The sequence below is a fragment of the Choloepus didactylus genome, chromosome 3, assembly GCF_015220235.1.
Source record: "Choloepus didactylus isolate mChoDid1 chromosome 3, mChoDid1.pri, whole genome shotgun sequence".
In the NCBI taxonomy this organism is placed as follows: domain Eukaryota; kingdom Metazoa; phylum Chordata; class Mammalia; order Pilosa; family Megalonychidae; genus Choloepus; species Choloepus didactylus.
Window position 1 is genome coordinate 82,167,807 of NC_051309.1, and position 17,079 is coordinate 82,184,885.

At 37.8% G+C, this 17,079-nt stretch overlaps 1 protein-coding gene across 10 annotated transcripts in view; it reads left to right on the plus strand.

Moving 5' to 3' along the window:
- The window catches only part of SEPTIN11 (septin 11), a 222,213-nt gene that overhangs the window by 414 nt on the left and 204,720 nt on the right, over positions 1-17,079 (plus strand). The gene's annotated exons all lie outside the window — the stretch shown is intronic.

A 17,079-nucleotide genomic window follows, 5' to 3' on the forward strand; every position in this document is an offset into this window, starting at 1 on the left:
GTCTCGCCCCTCTTTTGTGGGTGTGGAAGAAAAAGGACCCCCTCTTCTATTTTAAAAGGATTATTTTAGCCACAGTGCTTCTCGGCTGCCTCCTCCTCCTCGCGCACACCTTTTCCCTCGTGACTATCGAGAAAGGCACCGAGTGCAGAGGTTTCCTCCCGGCTTCCCCACGCCAAGGGGCTGTCAGGGCATGGGAATTGTTAGCTGAAATTCTGTCACCCGGCTGTAGAAGCGGGTCAAAAATAAAGGGGCGGGATTTCCATGGTGGCTTCCCCAGTGCATTGTGAGATTCCGGACACCCTCAGGCACCCACCCGGTGACCAGGCCCTGCCCAGGATGTGGACAAAAGCCCTAGATATGCACACAAAGTTTTCAAAAGGCTCCCTCGTCGGGGTGGGTGGAAGTATTGAAATGTTCTGCGGCTGGAAGGCCGGGGGCGGCGGGCGGAGGAGGCCGGGATGCGAGGAAGAGGAAGGCAGGGCGGGTGCGAGGAGAATCCGGTGCCCGAGGGCCGGGAGTGAGGGAAGGAGAGAGGGGGATGCTCGGGTCCGGAGTTTGAGGGCCGGGGGCTGGGCAGAGGCGCTCCTCCTGGACTTGCAAGACTCGGTCCCCGACTCGGGACCTGGCCTGGAGGGAGCCGGACTTTGAGGGTGCGGTCCAGTTGGTGCTGTGCATCCCCGGGTGAAAGGCGGGGGGGGGGGGGGTGAAGGGGCGGCGGCAGCCTTTCTTTTTTATTGAAAGGAGCCGAACACGTTGGGAAAGGCGGAGTCCTCTGTCTCCCCATTTCTTTGTCGGCGTTCAAAGTCCCCTTTTCGCCGGACGGGATTTGGGGTCCCCTCCAGCGAGGGCCTTTCCCCTGTACCATCTCCTCTTCCTTTTCTCTTCTTCTCTTTCCCACAACGGTGTAGCTGCAGGTGGTGGTTTGAGAGGTATTGTAGTTGTAGACGAAATCTTGAGGAGGTACTGGGAGCTCTGAAACCACAGAAATCCAAGGCTGTGCCTTGAGACTACCGGCTCTTTCCCTTGCTCCTTCCAACTCCTCCCCAGATACACACTGCTTTTGCCGCCCCCTCTTCTCCCCCAAGCAGGAAGTTTGCGGGGTACTTCAGCTTGTTCTAACTCGGTTTGGTGGTTTGGCTGCCAGGGTGTTTTCAAAGACGTTCTCCACGGTCAGAAAATATGCAATGAATGGTCAGTTTGAAGTGCAACTCTGGGTCTTTTAGGCATTTTTAATTCTAATATTTAATAACAAATTCTTAAGACTTTAAGCCTCCTCTTGCAAGCAAAATGTGCCTTTGAATGTTAGTGGTTATAGATTATTGTTAATGAGGGAATTTGCATGGTTTCTAAGCTAGTACCTTTGTTTTGCAGGTGAGGAAATTGAGGTCCAGAGAGGTCAAGTTTATCTGGTTAAACTACTCTTCCTCCCCTCCCCAGCTATACACATTTCCAGGTTACAGATTCAAAAACTAAAATAACAATATCTGCTTTAGATTATTTGGAGAGTATCTAGAAATGCAAAGAGTTTCTTTTGGTGGGAGTGTGTGTGATGTTTTAGTAATACCTGCTGGTTCATTCTTGAGGGGTGGGGGAAGTGGAAGAAATAATTTGCTGCACATTTTCTATAAATTAGTTAGGTTCATATATGTCAGTTAAATAAGAACAGTATGGGGATTTAAGATTTAGTTCTGTGGCTATAATCATATCCAACACCAGGTCTGCCAACCAGATGTGAGCTTAATCCACAGAATGCTGTATAGGCCTCTCTTTTTCATTTAGATAATAGAGGGAATTTTTTAAAGTATATGTGACTGGTTTCTCTGCACATTCCCTGTTGTCACTGGAATTATTAAATTACCTAGAATTACTTACAATTTAAAACAAGATTTTTTTTTCTATTGAGTTGTAGTCTGGGTGATCAGGAATTGACTACAAAGTTGAAAAGTGTTTGAATACACTATAGAAAACATGTGCTTAACTTTCCATTGGAATTGTTGAACTGTTGCACTTTATTCTCTGGATTACTGTGTTAAGTGTAGTCTCTGAATTTCTCATCCTATTTTGTTCTCAGAACAATCCAGTGAATGCCGAAGATTCTCCAAACCCAGTTCTGAGGATCTATACTGTATCTTTAACATTAATATTCTATGCTCCTCCTGGCCTCTTATCAATTCTATGATTTGAACAGAAGAGTGGAAAGGTGTGCCGAGTGAAAAGAATCACTCCAAAGATGATTTATGTGTGAATGGAGTTTCCCTAGCTACTGATTTAGACTTAGATTTTTTTTTTAAGTTGTTTAGAAGATCATAAGCATATCTTCTTTCTCTATAAACTGCTCCCCCCATCCAGATTGGAGAAAAATTCAGTTTGAATAGCTTGCCCCAATTTTAGACATTCTTGAATTCAAACATCTTTGTATGATATCGCAGGTAAAAAATGTCATTTGTGCAAAAATCTTTGTATGTCTAATGCAGTATTATCTTTAACTTATGAAGTGGTTATATTCAGTTACAATCATTTAATCCTTGTAGCTAAATTCAGATATGCTTCCTAAGTGTATTTGTTGGCTGGAAAACAAAGCCTTCAGTTTAGTGTGATACTGTTTCAGTTTAATCTCAACCCTTAGCTTCTGTCTTTTCCAGTGAATGGTTTGAAGACTTAGCCCTGAGAAGACCTGAAGCATATCTGCTGTTTCCAGAGAGCAACTTATGATTAACAAGAGCATTTCCCCCCAGGGATGTGTCCATAGTTTGTATGAATTAGTTTTTTTGCATCCAAGTCCCAAGGTGGCTATTAATTTTATTTTAAACAGAGTGTGGTAATTTACTCTTCCCAGGGAACAGGCTTTATATGGCTGATCTACTCTCCTTTACCTAGGATCTCATTTTTAGGTGTTGTGTTCAGAAAGTTGTAGAGTCTAGTAGTTGAAAGGAACTTTAGAGGTCATTTGGTTTAGCTGCCTCCCCAAAGCAGAAATATTTCTTCCTTTATCCCTAACAGAAGGTATGTGTTTAAACTTGCAGTGGTGGAGAGTCCCCTATAATATCCCTCAAGAAACACTTAATTGTTCTTCTATCTGTTGAGCCAAAAGAAATGGAAAAGCCAAGTTCATTAATTTGCTTATTTAACACTATTTATTGAGCACCAAATATATGCCAGGCACTGTTCTAGGTACTTGAGAATACAGCAGTGGACAAGAGAGAAAGTCCCTTCTTTACCTGGAGTTTTTAGTCTAAGAGATTTGATGTGCATTTGTATTAAAGTGACACACTTTAGGGGAATATGTAAGTCATTTAGAAAGAAAGGAAATTATGTTTCTATTGCTGAGCTAACAATTGGTGATGCAGGTAAAGGATCATATCAGTCTGGGCATCACTATAGGCAGTTCCAGAAGATATTGTCTCGTCTTCGATAGAGGAGGTACCAACATTGAATGTTCCTTTCCCTTGTTATCAATTCGCCATTTCTGTGACTTGAGGATGTGGCCCCAGGTGGAGGGGTCTGGCTGTTGTACCTGGAGAAAGATTAATGGAACTGAAAAAGGTCCAGGGGAGGGCCAACTAAATGATAAAGGAGTGCTATCATCTAGGGAAGTTTTCTAAAAATTAGAACTCTGGTCAGTAACATAAATTATACATATTGAGGCCCCAAAAGCAGTTATGAAGGAATGCAAGAAGTGTTCAAAGCCCAGTAATCCCTCCTTTTTAAATCTTTTGAAAGCTGTTATCAACTTTTTTATCTTTTAAAATATTCTCTTTAAAAATGAGATGTCTACATGACAATCAAAAATAGACCCAAAGAACTGATTAAAAGAACAAAATTTCTATATCCCACCATCTTCATATGACAGCTTTTAGTTTGTTAGTGTATTTTCAACTTTTTGAGGTTTACATCAGCAAGCCTAATGCATCTCTTATACATTGCTACTGTGCCTGGATGGGTCATGTCTGACCATTCGAATGTTCTCATGATGAGGGAAACGATGTTTAGTGTTCTGGCAGGGCCTCCATGTGTCTGTACCCAGACAAAGGAACGAATGATTGTGAGACTGTTTCCATGATTTGGACGGCCATGATTGACTGCCAAAAGACCCAGTGTCTATATCCACCAATGATCCCACAGCTGAGTAATGATCATCAGGTTTAGACTCTGTGGAGCAGCCTATAATCAGAGTTTTCTATACCTCTGTTTCTCTTTATAGAACGACATTCAGCTTGGTTGGAGAGTGGAAGGCTGCTCTTGGATTTTTATCATTTTATTGTCTTTCATAGCCTTAGCTGGACCTTTCCCAACTGGGATCAGTGAAGCTGAACTATTATCTAAACAAAGAACCAGCAGATCTAAAGTGTCTATCTTTTCCCAAGGAGACCTACTTTACAAAATAATGGATACCCACTTCTTTTTTTTTAATTATCCAGATTGACAGAAAACTCCCTTCCAACTAAACAATACCTCCCCTCACCCATTCAGGCTCTGCTGGCAGCCCATCAATGCAGCTGCTGTTAAACAAAAACAGTACTTGGACTAAGGTGATACAAACAGGCTTCTAAAAAGAAATTGCTGAGTGATCTGAAATAAAATTTCTTGGGCTTGGCTTGATGTAGCAATCTGTAGTATGTCCCTTCATATGTCTAAATGCAAGATACTAGAGCCACTTTTTTTAGGATCAGTGTCACATCACAGGAGTCAGGAAATCGAGTTGTAGGGACATATTTCCCTACCTGCTGAACTGTGACAGTCTGGGACAGAGGGTGATGTGTTGATAGAGGGGACAGGCTGAAGTGAGAGGCTTCTGGGAAAGTCTTCATGCTCCAAAAAGAACCTATTCCACTCATATCTTTGGTTCTTGCCAAGTGGGAGCTTGTTCCAATTTGTTTTTGATCATTGTTAAGTAACATGCCTTTTGGAAGATAATTTATGATTTTCTTACATTATAATTTTTCTCTTATAGAAGTAGAATCACAATAATATGGAAAGGTTAGGAACTGAAAAACATAGCAGTCCTCAACACCCTAACACGTCAGTAATCCTTTTTGGCTTCCTAATCCATCTGTTTTATCAGATGTTTCGTGTGCACTTTCTATGTGCAGGTGATGACGTTTTTATGGTGAGTCCTTGCAGCAGTCTCTGCTATTCTCATGAAATTTCTCTGTAGGATGAATAAGCAATAGGACTTAGAAAGAAAAGTGAGGAGAGGAGGTGGCTGTGGAAGTGTTCCAAGACAAGAGAACAGCATATGCAAAGCTCTGGAGGTGAGGGAGAGCCAGAATATCTGGGACATTAGTGTTCACGGGTTGGTGAAGAGAATGGCCAGACAGAAATCTGGAGAGGTGGGAAGAGACCAGGTCACGTACTGCCTTCTTGCAGATATACATATTTACTATATATTTATATCCTATCCACCCTTGTCCCTCAATTTAAGGTAACTGAGATTCTTTCTAATAATGGGTTTGCCTGGAAAGTAGTTGATGGAAGCACTGAAAATCTACAGGGTAATAATTCTTCAGGATTCAGTTGAGTAGACAGAGGATGAGAAAATGAACAGGGGAGTTGATGGTTTTCATGCCCAAACTGAGCTCTCAAAGCATAGAGGAAGTGAAGCTGAGGAAGGTTGCAAAGTGAAGGTTGAAGGGTCCATTGACAATATTACAAGCATAGGTCTTCTGCTGACTAGCCTTATGCATTGCATCCTTCCTCAAGATATAGAACTAGAAAGTCTTATTTTCTTGAACACTGAAGCAACTGAGTCTTGAACTTTATGGCCTTGAACTTCAAGTGGCAATCAGTATTCTCCAAAAAATAAATTAAAAATCCATTGAGCAAGGTGTTAATAATAGGATGGTGTATGGGGACTCTGAATTTCTGCATGATTTTTCTGTAAACCTACAACTTCTCTAAAAAAAAAAAAAGCAAGAAAGAAAAAGCAAAACTATCCATTGAGTCCTATAGGAATAAGAGGAATAAAAGTCTATTAAAAGCCAGGATAGACTCCCCTGCTCCCCCCAAGACTTAATGCCTTTTTCATTTGTCTTATCCCTTTGTGAGCCATTTTCATACCAATATAAATTTTATGAATCTTATTAAGGTTGCCCATTAAATTTACTCATACCTGCAGTTGGAAGAGAAAGATTGACCAAAAACCTCTGTACCCAGGAAGCTTGCTCAGAATCTTGAATTTAAAAAAATTTTTTATACAAATTACTGTCAAGACAGTTATTTTTATCCTCACAAAATTCCTGAGAAGTAAAGGAAACTGAGGCATGAGAAGTTGTCCCTTGCCTAATCTAATACAGCTAGTTAATGGGAAAAGAAGCTTGAGAACCAAGTGCTCTAATACCAACATGCATGCAGACCTCCCATCTCTATCAGGTAGACTAAATTATATTGAGGTAACAATTGATTCCAAGTTTGGTAGCTTACACAACAAAAATTTCTCACTCAGGAAATGCAACTTGTCTGCTCCATGTTTTCGACTTTGCCAGTCTGGTAGTAGAGAAAAAAGAGATGTGGTAGGCCATGGACTTCCTTCAAGTTCTCGAATGGGTCACTTCTACATGAACTTCATTGGTCAAACAAATCATATGGTCACTCTAGGATTCAGCAGGATGGAGATGGATAATCCTGCAGGGAGTGGCAGTGTGTCTCACTTGTCCAAGCTTAGGGGCCATGGAATGGGCAAGTAAAGCTTCCCTATAGAGGGACAGTGAATATTTTGAAAACCAGTTCACCAAATAGGATTTACTAGATAGGATTTACCATGCTAATTAGGTTATCTTCTTTAAAGCTAAGGATCTTTTTTTTTTTTTTTTTTTTAAACTATCTTCCTGCCTGTAATAATTTTTCTCACTCAGTTCATCTTACTCTGATTCCAGCTGGATATGCTAGAAAGAGTTTTTTTTTTCTTTAAGAGAGAGTTAAAAACAGCCAGAAGAATTGAAGGCAGAGTGTGTGATTATTCCAGTTGTTTACCCAGGAGGAGCTTCCAGAAGCATCATCCCCAAGTGATGGGTAGTAACCTTCTGTACTGCTCTCTGGTGGCCCCCAGCTGTGGGCCTGTACTCTCTGGGAGATCGTTTTGAGGCAGTTAGGACTTCAGCTGCACGTCAGAATCATTTCCTTTGGGATGTTTCCAAATCAGACCTTTCCCAGCCTGCCTGTTCCTAACTCCACATGCATCAGATGACACTCTTGCTTTGTTTTCCCTCTACTGAGAGGCAGTAGTAAATAGCATTTTGGTCAAGAATTGAGCTCTGAAGCCGGATTGCTGCAGCTCCGGGGAGTCAGCTGTGCCATTTAACAAGCTTTTTGCCTTAGGCAAGTTATCTTGTGTATCTCACATTCCTCATCTGTAAAATAATATCACCTTCCTCAGAGAGTTGCAAGATTAAATGAGTTAGTGTACACAGTTACAGTGATGCCTGGAACATACATCCTCAATAAAAATTAGTTATCCTGGGTAACTTAATAAGGTTTCATATTGAAGACTGGGCTCAAACTAGAACCTCCAAGCCAACCCAACCCAGTAGGAAAGTGGACATTTACCTCTCCTCTTGCTTACCTGAAATGTGCAGTCTTTCCTTTTTCTAGTCAGAGTACTCTGAGAGCCTTTGAGATAGTGATCAAAAATACCCTCTCTGTGAAGCCATCACTTACCAATACAGGTTTTGGTGACTTTTCTTTCTTTGAAGAACCATGGCAGTAATTATCTGTACTCATATAGCTCTGGAATTCATCTACCCTCCACTTTTTTTTTAAACAGTTACCTTTTCTTAAATAAAGAGGAATTATCAAATATAGTAATGAACATTTAAGTAAACATCATTACCATATAGCCACATGTTGTGCAGTCCTTGAACCCGTGCATCCATTCTTAGTCTATGTCGCCAGTCTCAGGGGAAGGGACTTTGTTGTGTAAACTGTGCCCTTCCCTATAAACACACACACATAACACTCCAATATTTTACTGAATGAGTGAAAAAAAATGTTTAGTTCAGTTTTACTGAGATATAGTCACATGCCATATAATCATCCACAGTGTACAATCAGCTGTTCACAGTACCATCGTATAGTTGTGCATTCATCACCTCGATCAATTTTTGAACATTTTTCTTACTCAAAAAAAAAAAAGAATAAGAATAAAAATAAAAAAGAACACCCAAAGCATTCCATCCCCCCATCCCACCCTATTTTTCATTTAATTTTGTCACCATTTTTCTACTCATCTGTCCGTACACGGGAATAGAGGGAGTGTGAGTCACAAGGTTTTCACAATTGCACAGTCACACTATGTAAGCTACATAGTTATACAGTTGTCTTCAAGAATAAGGGCTACTGGGTTACAGTTTGACAGCTTCAGGTATTTCTCTCTAGCTATTCCAATACACTAAAAACTAAAAAGGGATATCTATATAGCACATAAGAATAACCTCCAGAATGACCTCCCGACTCCATTTGAGATCTCTCAGCCACTGAAAATATTTTATTTCTAAATGAGTGAAAATTGATCCTTTGGATTAACTGATCCTTTTGGATCAATCAACTAAGACTTGTACGAGTCCCACCTCCTGTATGCCTCAGGCAGGTATAAACCTCTTATCTAGAGCTTTTCTGCTGTAGCCCCTTGGGTTCTGCTTAGCTATACTGACCCATGTGCAAATGTGAATCTTCAAGGGAGTTACCCTCCCATGGGATAACCCTTCACTGATGGGGGATGGAAACTGGTGCATGGATACGTCTCTCTTTTGTCTTTATTTTGAGGTACTTCTCACAGGGGTCCCACATGGGCCCAGCCCCAGCCCACACCTGTGGCAGCTTCATAATGCCTACCTTAGGATGGCTTTCCCTCCTTCCCCACTTCACTGTTCCCAGCCACCCACTCCTGTTCCTCTAGATTGCTTTCTAGAATAACTGCATGCACACAAGTCCTTGTCTCAGGCCCTTGCATTATGGGGAAACCTGCATGAAAAAAACCTTGTTTCCTGGGGTGTTTTTTTTGGGGAGAGTTTGGGGCATTTTTGTCTTATACTAGTGAGGGAGTATGAATGCTACTTTTATAACATACCAAGCTACTCTGAATATACGTTCAGAACAAACTGATCTTTTACAGGTTTTGACAACTACTTATTGGAAGTAAGATTTCAAGCTGTAGTAAAAAGTAGCCTTAGAAAAAAAACCTGGATTCATTACCTAAAGTTTTTTCCTATAATTTTTATTTCTAGTTCCTTGGAACTCCCGTATTCTTCACTTTGCCTCTCAGGATGGAAATGCTTGTTTTTGAGTTTGTTCTATAATTTGTTTTACTTGTCTATTTCAAGTCAATTTCATATTTTATATTCTAGGAGCTAGATACACAGTGTGTATGGGGAAGATAGATTTGTATATTCAAAATATGTTTTTGATATATGAAGTGTAAACTTGGGTCAAAGCTTAAAACTATTGAAAAAATCAGAAATTTTTGGGCTACGTTGTCTGTGTAGGCTGGAAAAATGAGGTAACAATAATTTTAAACAACTTTTAATAAACTAATCCTGAGCTTTCTAAGAACCTGAATTAAATATCTTCCCAAAGCTCTTAGGATAATTGTTCAAATCATCACTTCACTTTGTATGAGCCTAGCCCAGAAATAGTTTCTGAGAATGTGGTAGAGATCCTTGGCAATTACATAAACCAATCTGATTTGTTCTCCAGTTCTCCCCAAATTTGTCTGTCACCTTTGCTCTCACTCTGAGGTTTGGTTTGACTTCTTGTGTGGGCAGTCTAAGACTAGTACTCTGGCCTGATGGAATGATTTGATTATTTACCTTTTACATACCTTTTTGTTTTCAAAGCCTTATCCAGTCCATAGTTAACATCTTAATCGCCTCCGCTCTCCCCAAAATGCTGTGTGGTCTGCAATTAAAACTCAGTTTTATCTCTGAGTCATTTAATGTTGATAATCAACTTTGCCCCATTTAGAAACCAAAATTCCAAGGTATTTTATGAACTTAGGTAGAAAATTAAGTTAATTAAGTTAAGGTTTCATCCATTGAATGTAATAATATGCTATCCATTAGCTGCTGTTCTAAAGCTTAAGCTGTGGAGAAGAGGACCTGAGTCTAAATTGGGTATTATATTCCAGTCTAAGCTGAGGGTGATGAAGACACTCAGCAACTTTATATAATGGAGAGTTATATAGCCATATGGGTTGGGAGTGGGGATACTGCTAAGTATTGGTAACTCTTGTCTTTTTATTCTTTGGTGGCTTTTCCTATTTCCCATTACTTCAGCAAACATTCATTAAGCCCCAGCCACCATGTGTGAATGAAGATGTCAAACCATATTCCTTTCTACCTTCCTACCAAACCAAACCCAGAACCCAAAATTCTATGTTTTCAAGTAGATCTGTCAGTCATTAGTTTCCAAAATCTTGGAATGAGTCTTGAATTCAGGCATGAATTACCAAATTTTGTTTTGTCATTCCTACCTTGTGTCTCAACTGCTACCAGCTTATTCATACTGGTACGTCTTTAACCGATCAGCTATTTGAGGGCCTTCCATGTTTCCAATCCTGTGTTCCCTGTTGTGGAAAATACATTAGTGTGAGAACAACCTCTTAACTCTTGAGAAACCAAACCGTTTAGTTGGGGAGAAAAACTAGGACTAAGAGATAATGTTCAAATTCTACGTTTGGGAGTGGTCTCCTTCAGGCCTTTCTAAGCACTATTAGCCCTTCCCTTTCTTGTAGATAGTAAACATCTCTTGGTTAACATAGATGAAAACCTAGTTTAACATTTAGAAACAATGAGGCCTATTTTATTTCCCTTCTCTTCTTTTTGTATGATGATTTTGAGCAGTAACTAAAAGATAATCTCCAGCCTTCTCCCCCTCTCCAAGTTACCAGTAGAAATTAATTCTTTCAGTTGTAGGCAGTGATGAATGGGGTACACCGGAGGAAAAGGACAGGAGGTTGTATCAGAATCTGGAGGGAATGTTTTCAAACTCTGCCAGATTAAATTGTGCTCTCCATTCCTTCTACAAAACATTCTGACTGCTACCCACAGCATGACAAATGCTTTTGACTCGTAGGCTAGCATTGTATTCTGGTGCACACGTGCATTTCTGTACCCACTAAGAGAATTGCATGCTCAATGGGCTCAGTTGTTTGTTTCCAAACCTGTGTATACCAGTTGCAGTAATTATTGCAATTGTGTAAATTAATGTAATGTTATGTAAATCTATGACACATAAGTGCAAAAATAGAGTTGCTTCTAAAATGCTTTGAAAAGATTTAATAAAGAAGACAATTTTGCTAAAATAAAGTGCTGTGCATTTGATGGGATTGTAAGACAATTGTAAGAAGTTGGAGAAAAAATCCTAAGTATCTAAAAAGACTCTGCACCCAGCTTGCATTACAAGTGCTTTTAAATTTTGGCTCCAAACTAGAAATCATAAGTGATGGCTTATGGTTTTATGAGAGAAGATCCTTCTAATTGGAATCCACTGACCCATAATGATGGAAAAGCTTTGGCCCTTTGTCAAAGCGTTGGTAAATTAATGTATGTTTATATGTTTTAAGTTAAAATGTTTAGATTATACCTATTGTTTTTAAAATCCCATTCTTTAAATGCATTTTAAGATAAATTGTTCAACCCTGGTCCTAATAGCCTAATAGATAAAGGAACTTCTACCATATTAAACAATCATCCCAACTTCTGTTCCCTACACCCCCATATTCTAATACGTATATCCTCTGGTTGTGGAGCTTTGTGTGTATGGAACTATCCTACATAAGTAGATGGATAAAAAAAGGTTAAGAATTACTGGTTTGTTCTGGGTTGAGATGCAAATGTCTCTGAGAAAGTTAACTCACTTGTCATTGTTTAACTTCTTTTATACCCTGATATAAATGGTAATCAGGGTTTTTTCTTGTTTTCTGATACCAGGCTTCAAAAAAATAAAAGGACACTAGGAACATTACCTGTTTCATCAGTTTCTCTTTGGTTTGTCCAGAAAAATGGGAAATATGATTCTGGATGCAAAATAATCTTACTTTGGAAAGGCAAGTTTATTTTAATGATCTTTTAAATTCTATCTTTGAGACACACACAAAAGCACACACACATGCAATACAGGGTACTAGAGATGTATCCAATCTGTCTGGGAAGCAACAATTCTCTCTTTATATATAGATGGAAGCTTGGGCTCTAGTCTTATTAGTAAGTTAACCTTTCTGGGCTTTGGCATTTGTGCAAGGCCTTGACATGTTGATCCAAATGATATATTCCATCTATCCTTGGATAATCTTCCATCAGCAATTTTATTAATTTTTATTCCCAACCATGAGAAAATTAAGCACTAAAAAAACAAGTGGAAAGTTGTTTTTCAATTCCAAAATAAAGGGAGTGGGAGGAGAAGACTTAACAAATTGGAAGCTGAAATGTGTGATTTCTCCATTTCTCAAACTAAAACTGGAGTTGTTTTCGTTTTTGTTTTGTTTTGTTTTTTTCTTTTTTTCTTTAAATACACTTTTTGGAATGTTATCACTAACTTGCACATTGGCTTTGTCACTAAACTCATTCCACACATCGCAGTGATGTCCTAATAAAAATTGTGCAATTTCGCATATTTCTCCTGTGATTAGTTTTCAGTGTAAAAGTTTATCTTTGCAACTTTGGTTATATATTATTCTTTTATATAGTTTTTTATAAGAGAATTTGTAGGTTTATGGAAAAATCATTCAAAATCGATATTATTCTTGACCCAACCCCTTAAACCCTATATGATAGATTAGGACTCAGACTGAGAGAATTAAGTGCCCTGCTCAAGGTAAACAGTGATGATCTTAAGGCCAGATCTGACTCTTGGTCACGCTCTCTTCTTCCCATGTGGAGATACCAGCCTATACTCTAAACAGTGCGGTCAGATAGGACTTTATGGGATGATGGAAATGTTCTATTAGTGCATTGTCCAATATGGTGTCCACTAGACATAGATTGTACTTGAAATGTGGCTAGCGCAATTAAGGAACTGAATTTTAAATAATATTTAATTTTAATTAATTTACATTTAAATTTAAATAGCCACATGTGGCAAGTGAGTGACTATCATATTGGATAGCAGAAGTATTTATTGTCTGATTTTTTTTTTAAGAAAAACTTTATTAAGGAAAATTTCAAATATATATAAATGTACAGAGAATGGTATTACAACCCCCCTCCCTTACATCCTATCACCAGGCCAATGATCAATTATTAATTTATGGCCAATCTTATGTGATTTATTTCCCTTTCTCCTTACCCCTCAGCCCCCCACAGATTATTTGAAGTTAATTCCAGGAGCAGTCAGTTCTCATTTTGTTTTGGGAGCTAAGCTGTTGATCTGATGGGCATGGCATTAGGGAGAGCTTCTTGGGGATCTTCAAATGTATCTGTGATAGGTTAAAAAAAAAAAGAAAGTATATAGAAGGTAAAAATTATGGTTTAACAAAGATAGGTAATGAGTATATGGATGATATTTTGTATGCCTGAAATACTCCATCATCAATATCATAATAATAAAAAGTCAAGCTCGAGATGGAATAATCGCTGTGCCAGGCCTCGCTTACCTGTGCTTGTATTGAACTTTGAATTTATGCATAATTTAGAATACTTAAACATTATTCATATGCAATATTTATCATTTAGCTTATTGAAGGCCAGAAGTACTGTAGTCATAGGACATTAAAAGGTGGACAGAAAGCTGAAGATCATTTTTAGTCTAGTCTCCTCAGAAAACTTAGTTCCAGTGAGAAGGAGCTTGATTTGAGCTACCACCCGATCCAGTGCTTTCTGTCATACCACACATGCCAGATTGACTGGCTTACTAAGTTAAAACTTGCAGCACTAAGTCACTCCTAACCTAATTTTTAAAATGGCAGATTCTTATCACTTCCTTTAGAGCAGAGATGTGGCTATGTCTAAGTCTACCTGCAGTATTCTAAAAGCTTTCACTTGAGAGAAATGTTTTTGTAATTAACAGGATAAAGAAGTTATTTATGAAATTCTGTCTTGGGCTGTGAATTTAAGAATTAAGAATTTAAGTGGAGGTTATTATAGGAAATGCCTGCTTGTTTTCTGTATCTCTGTTTATAAAAGAAATCTTTGTATCAAGCACATTTTGACCATGTGGATACACTGAAGGAAATAATGCTTGCATCAATGATAATTTTTAAAGTGCATTTTTCCTTCACAACATAAAGCAAGAATTGTTACTATGCTTTTGTAGTTGAATTTAGGAGCTAATAATGATTTTCCTCCTTATGACAGAGTGCAGAATGTGTATATTCTATATTTGGAACCCTTTACTTAGGATCTCAGGATTTAAGGGGAATGAATTTGTGATGGTAAAAGGATCTTGTATCATCAGAAATGCTCCCAGGCATTGGCTCAGCTGTCCTACTGATGGAAAAGGATAATACGTTTTGGAAGAAGGGCTACATTAAACATTTCAGCAACATTCTGAACAACTGCAAGCCTACAGCTGCAGCAGGATGTCATTTCTTTTATGTGGTTAAGTCTCCAGAAGAATGCCCTTCTTTGTGTTCCCTTAGTCTTTTGTTAACCACATTCCTGGGAGAGAGGGTAGGTATATCATCTTTGTGGTAGCTTAATTGAATTTGCCTTTTTCCCATGGTTATTGGAGATAGGGAATAGTTGGTTAACATTCTCTGTACTAGTGTTACTACAGCTTTCAAGATTTATGTCATTTTTACAAATACTCCTATGAAACCAGCCTTATCTTCTCTCAACAAGAGATATTTTAATCCATGGTAGGACAAGAAACAAAATTTAGGAAGATATTTTATCAAGTCAGTTGCACTGTCCTTCTCATGTAGGGTAGAGACAAGAAACTATTAAGGCTTTTAAAATGACTGTGACCTGATTAGGAAAATATAGCAACTATTTTCAGCAAGGAGGGCACAACAAGATTAGTATGAGTAGCAGGGTTTTTTTTTTTTTTCTTAAGTATTAAGTTTACAGATTTTGAAAAGCTTTTATAATAGGTCAAATTTAAATCTAGCAACAATAAATCTTGAAAATAAAAAATCTGTGTAATCTTGATCTCAATACTTATAATTTATTACAGTTAGGAAAATACTTAACTTGAAGTAGCCATGCATTAATAAATAGAAGTTTGCCTTATATATTGTCTTTAAAATAGTTAATGATCATTGGTTTATCACACAGCTTTGGCAGGCTTTAATTTGATTCTGGATTGAATTATTTATGGCATGGTAAGATAGTAAGAAAGACAAATACATAAATCATCTTTGATCAGGGTGCGCTTCATTCATTATTTTGCTTGCTTATTTGAGGAAAAAAAAATTACCAAAAGGAAATTCTCAGATTCTTCAGCTAAACTGCTGCAAATGGGCAAGTATGTGCCACCTCTTGACTCTGTTTGGGAATACGAGGGCCTAGTGCTGTCATAGTTTTCAATTTTTTCAAGAAAAGATGGACATTTAGAGTTTGAGGTAGAATTTCCCTATCTGAAAATATTGGTAACTAAGTCAAGTGTGGGTCACATAAACATGTTCATGGACTCGTCTACCAGTTTTCAGTCTGATGATTTCTGTATGAAATAATCCATTTATTTTTCCTGTATTTGAATAAAGAAAACCATTAAGGTTTTTTTTTGGTTAACCTTTAAGAAAGCCTTAAAATGTGAACAATTAATGCACTTTTTCTGGAAAATGTCTTTGCTTTTAAAAGAGAAATAAAGCAGTTGCTTGAACTCTAATATGAAAGTATGCAAGTTATTTGAGGGCAGCATCACAGCTTTTACATTTTGTTTCCATAACAGGTTTGGGCTGTAGGAGGTCAAACTGGGAGAAGTGGAACTCAAGTTATGTGTTTTGAGGAGGATGTCAGGATAGTGACAGGAATTTTTGAGTGTGTGGTAGTCAATGCACATGGACCTCTGCAAAAAAAAATATGTGCTGTATATAGGGAGTGGGGTTGGTATTTTTTTCTTTTTACTGAGGTCTAATGACAATTAATGGCTGTTTCTCCAGGCTGTGAAATTATTTCTGAATTCGGTGGTAAGAGGATGCAAAAGGCAAGTGGGTCAGGTCTGTTACCAAATTCCAATAAATGGTTAGTGCTAACAAATAGAATATTTAGAAAACAACTTCCTAGGAGATTGATTTAGATTGCCGTTCTAATTGATAGAATAGTTTTGTTAATGAAATTTCGTTTGCTTTTGTATGAGTTTTGCTACCCTTCTTTCCCAAAGCCTACTCTTCCATACTTTAAAAAATTTTTTATTTAGTTTGCTTTTTATTTATTTTTTTGTTTTTATTTTTGTCTTCCATACTTTTTTTGAGAAGCAGAAAACCACTTAAGTGATGAACAGTAGAAAATGTGATAAAATTACCTCTAATTCTGTAGAATTTTCTAGTATTGGTTGAACCACATGAAATAGTTGATATTCATTTTTTAAAAACCTTTTTTATTTTGAAATGATTTCAAATTTACAGGAAAGTTGCAAACATAATACAGAAATAATACAGGGAACACTGAGATACCTGCATTTACCAATTTTTAACATTTTGCCACATTTGTTTTATCATTTTATCTATTTATCTGTCTAATCTATCTTATCTATTTTCTAAACATTTGAGAGTAAGTTGTATACACCAAGCTCCTTGATCACTTAATACTTCATGTACATTTCCTAAAAACAAGGATATTCACTTATGTAACCACATTAAGTACAAATACCAAGTTCAAGAAATTTAACATTAATATAAAGAATGCAGTCTATATTCCTAGTTTTAAAATTTTCCCAAGAGTGTCCTTTTGGGCATTTTCTCCTCCACAGTTAAATCCAGTCCAAGATCACATATTGTATTTGATTGCATTGTCTCTTTAGTCTCTCTTTTTAGAAATTCTACGAATCTATATACAAAATAATGTTTTCCATTCTAACCACCTTCAAGCATGCGATTCAGTGGCATTAACTACATTCACAGTTGTTCCAGTTTGCTAATGCTGCTGTTTTGCAAAACACCAGAAATGGATTGGCTTTTACAAAGGGGGTTTATTTGGTTGCAAAGTTACA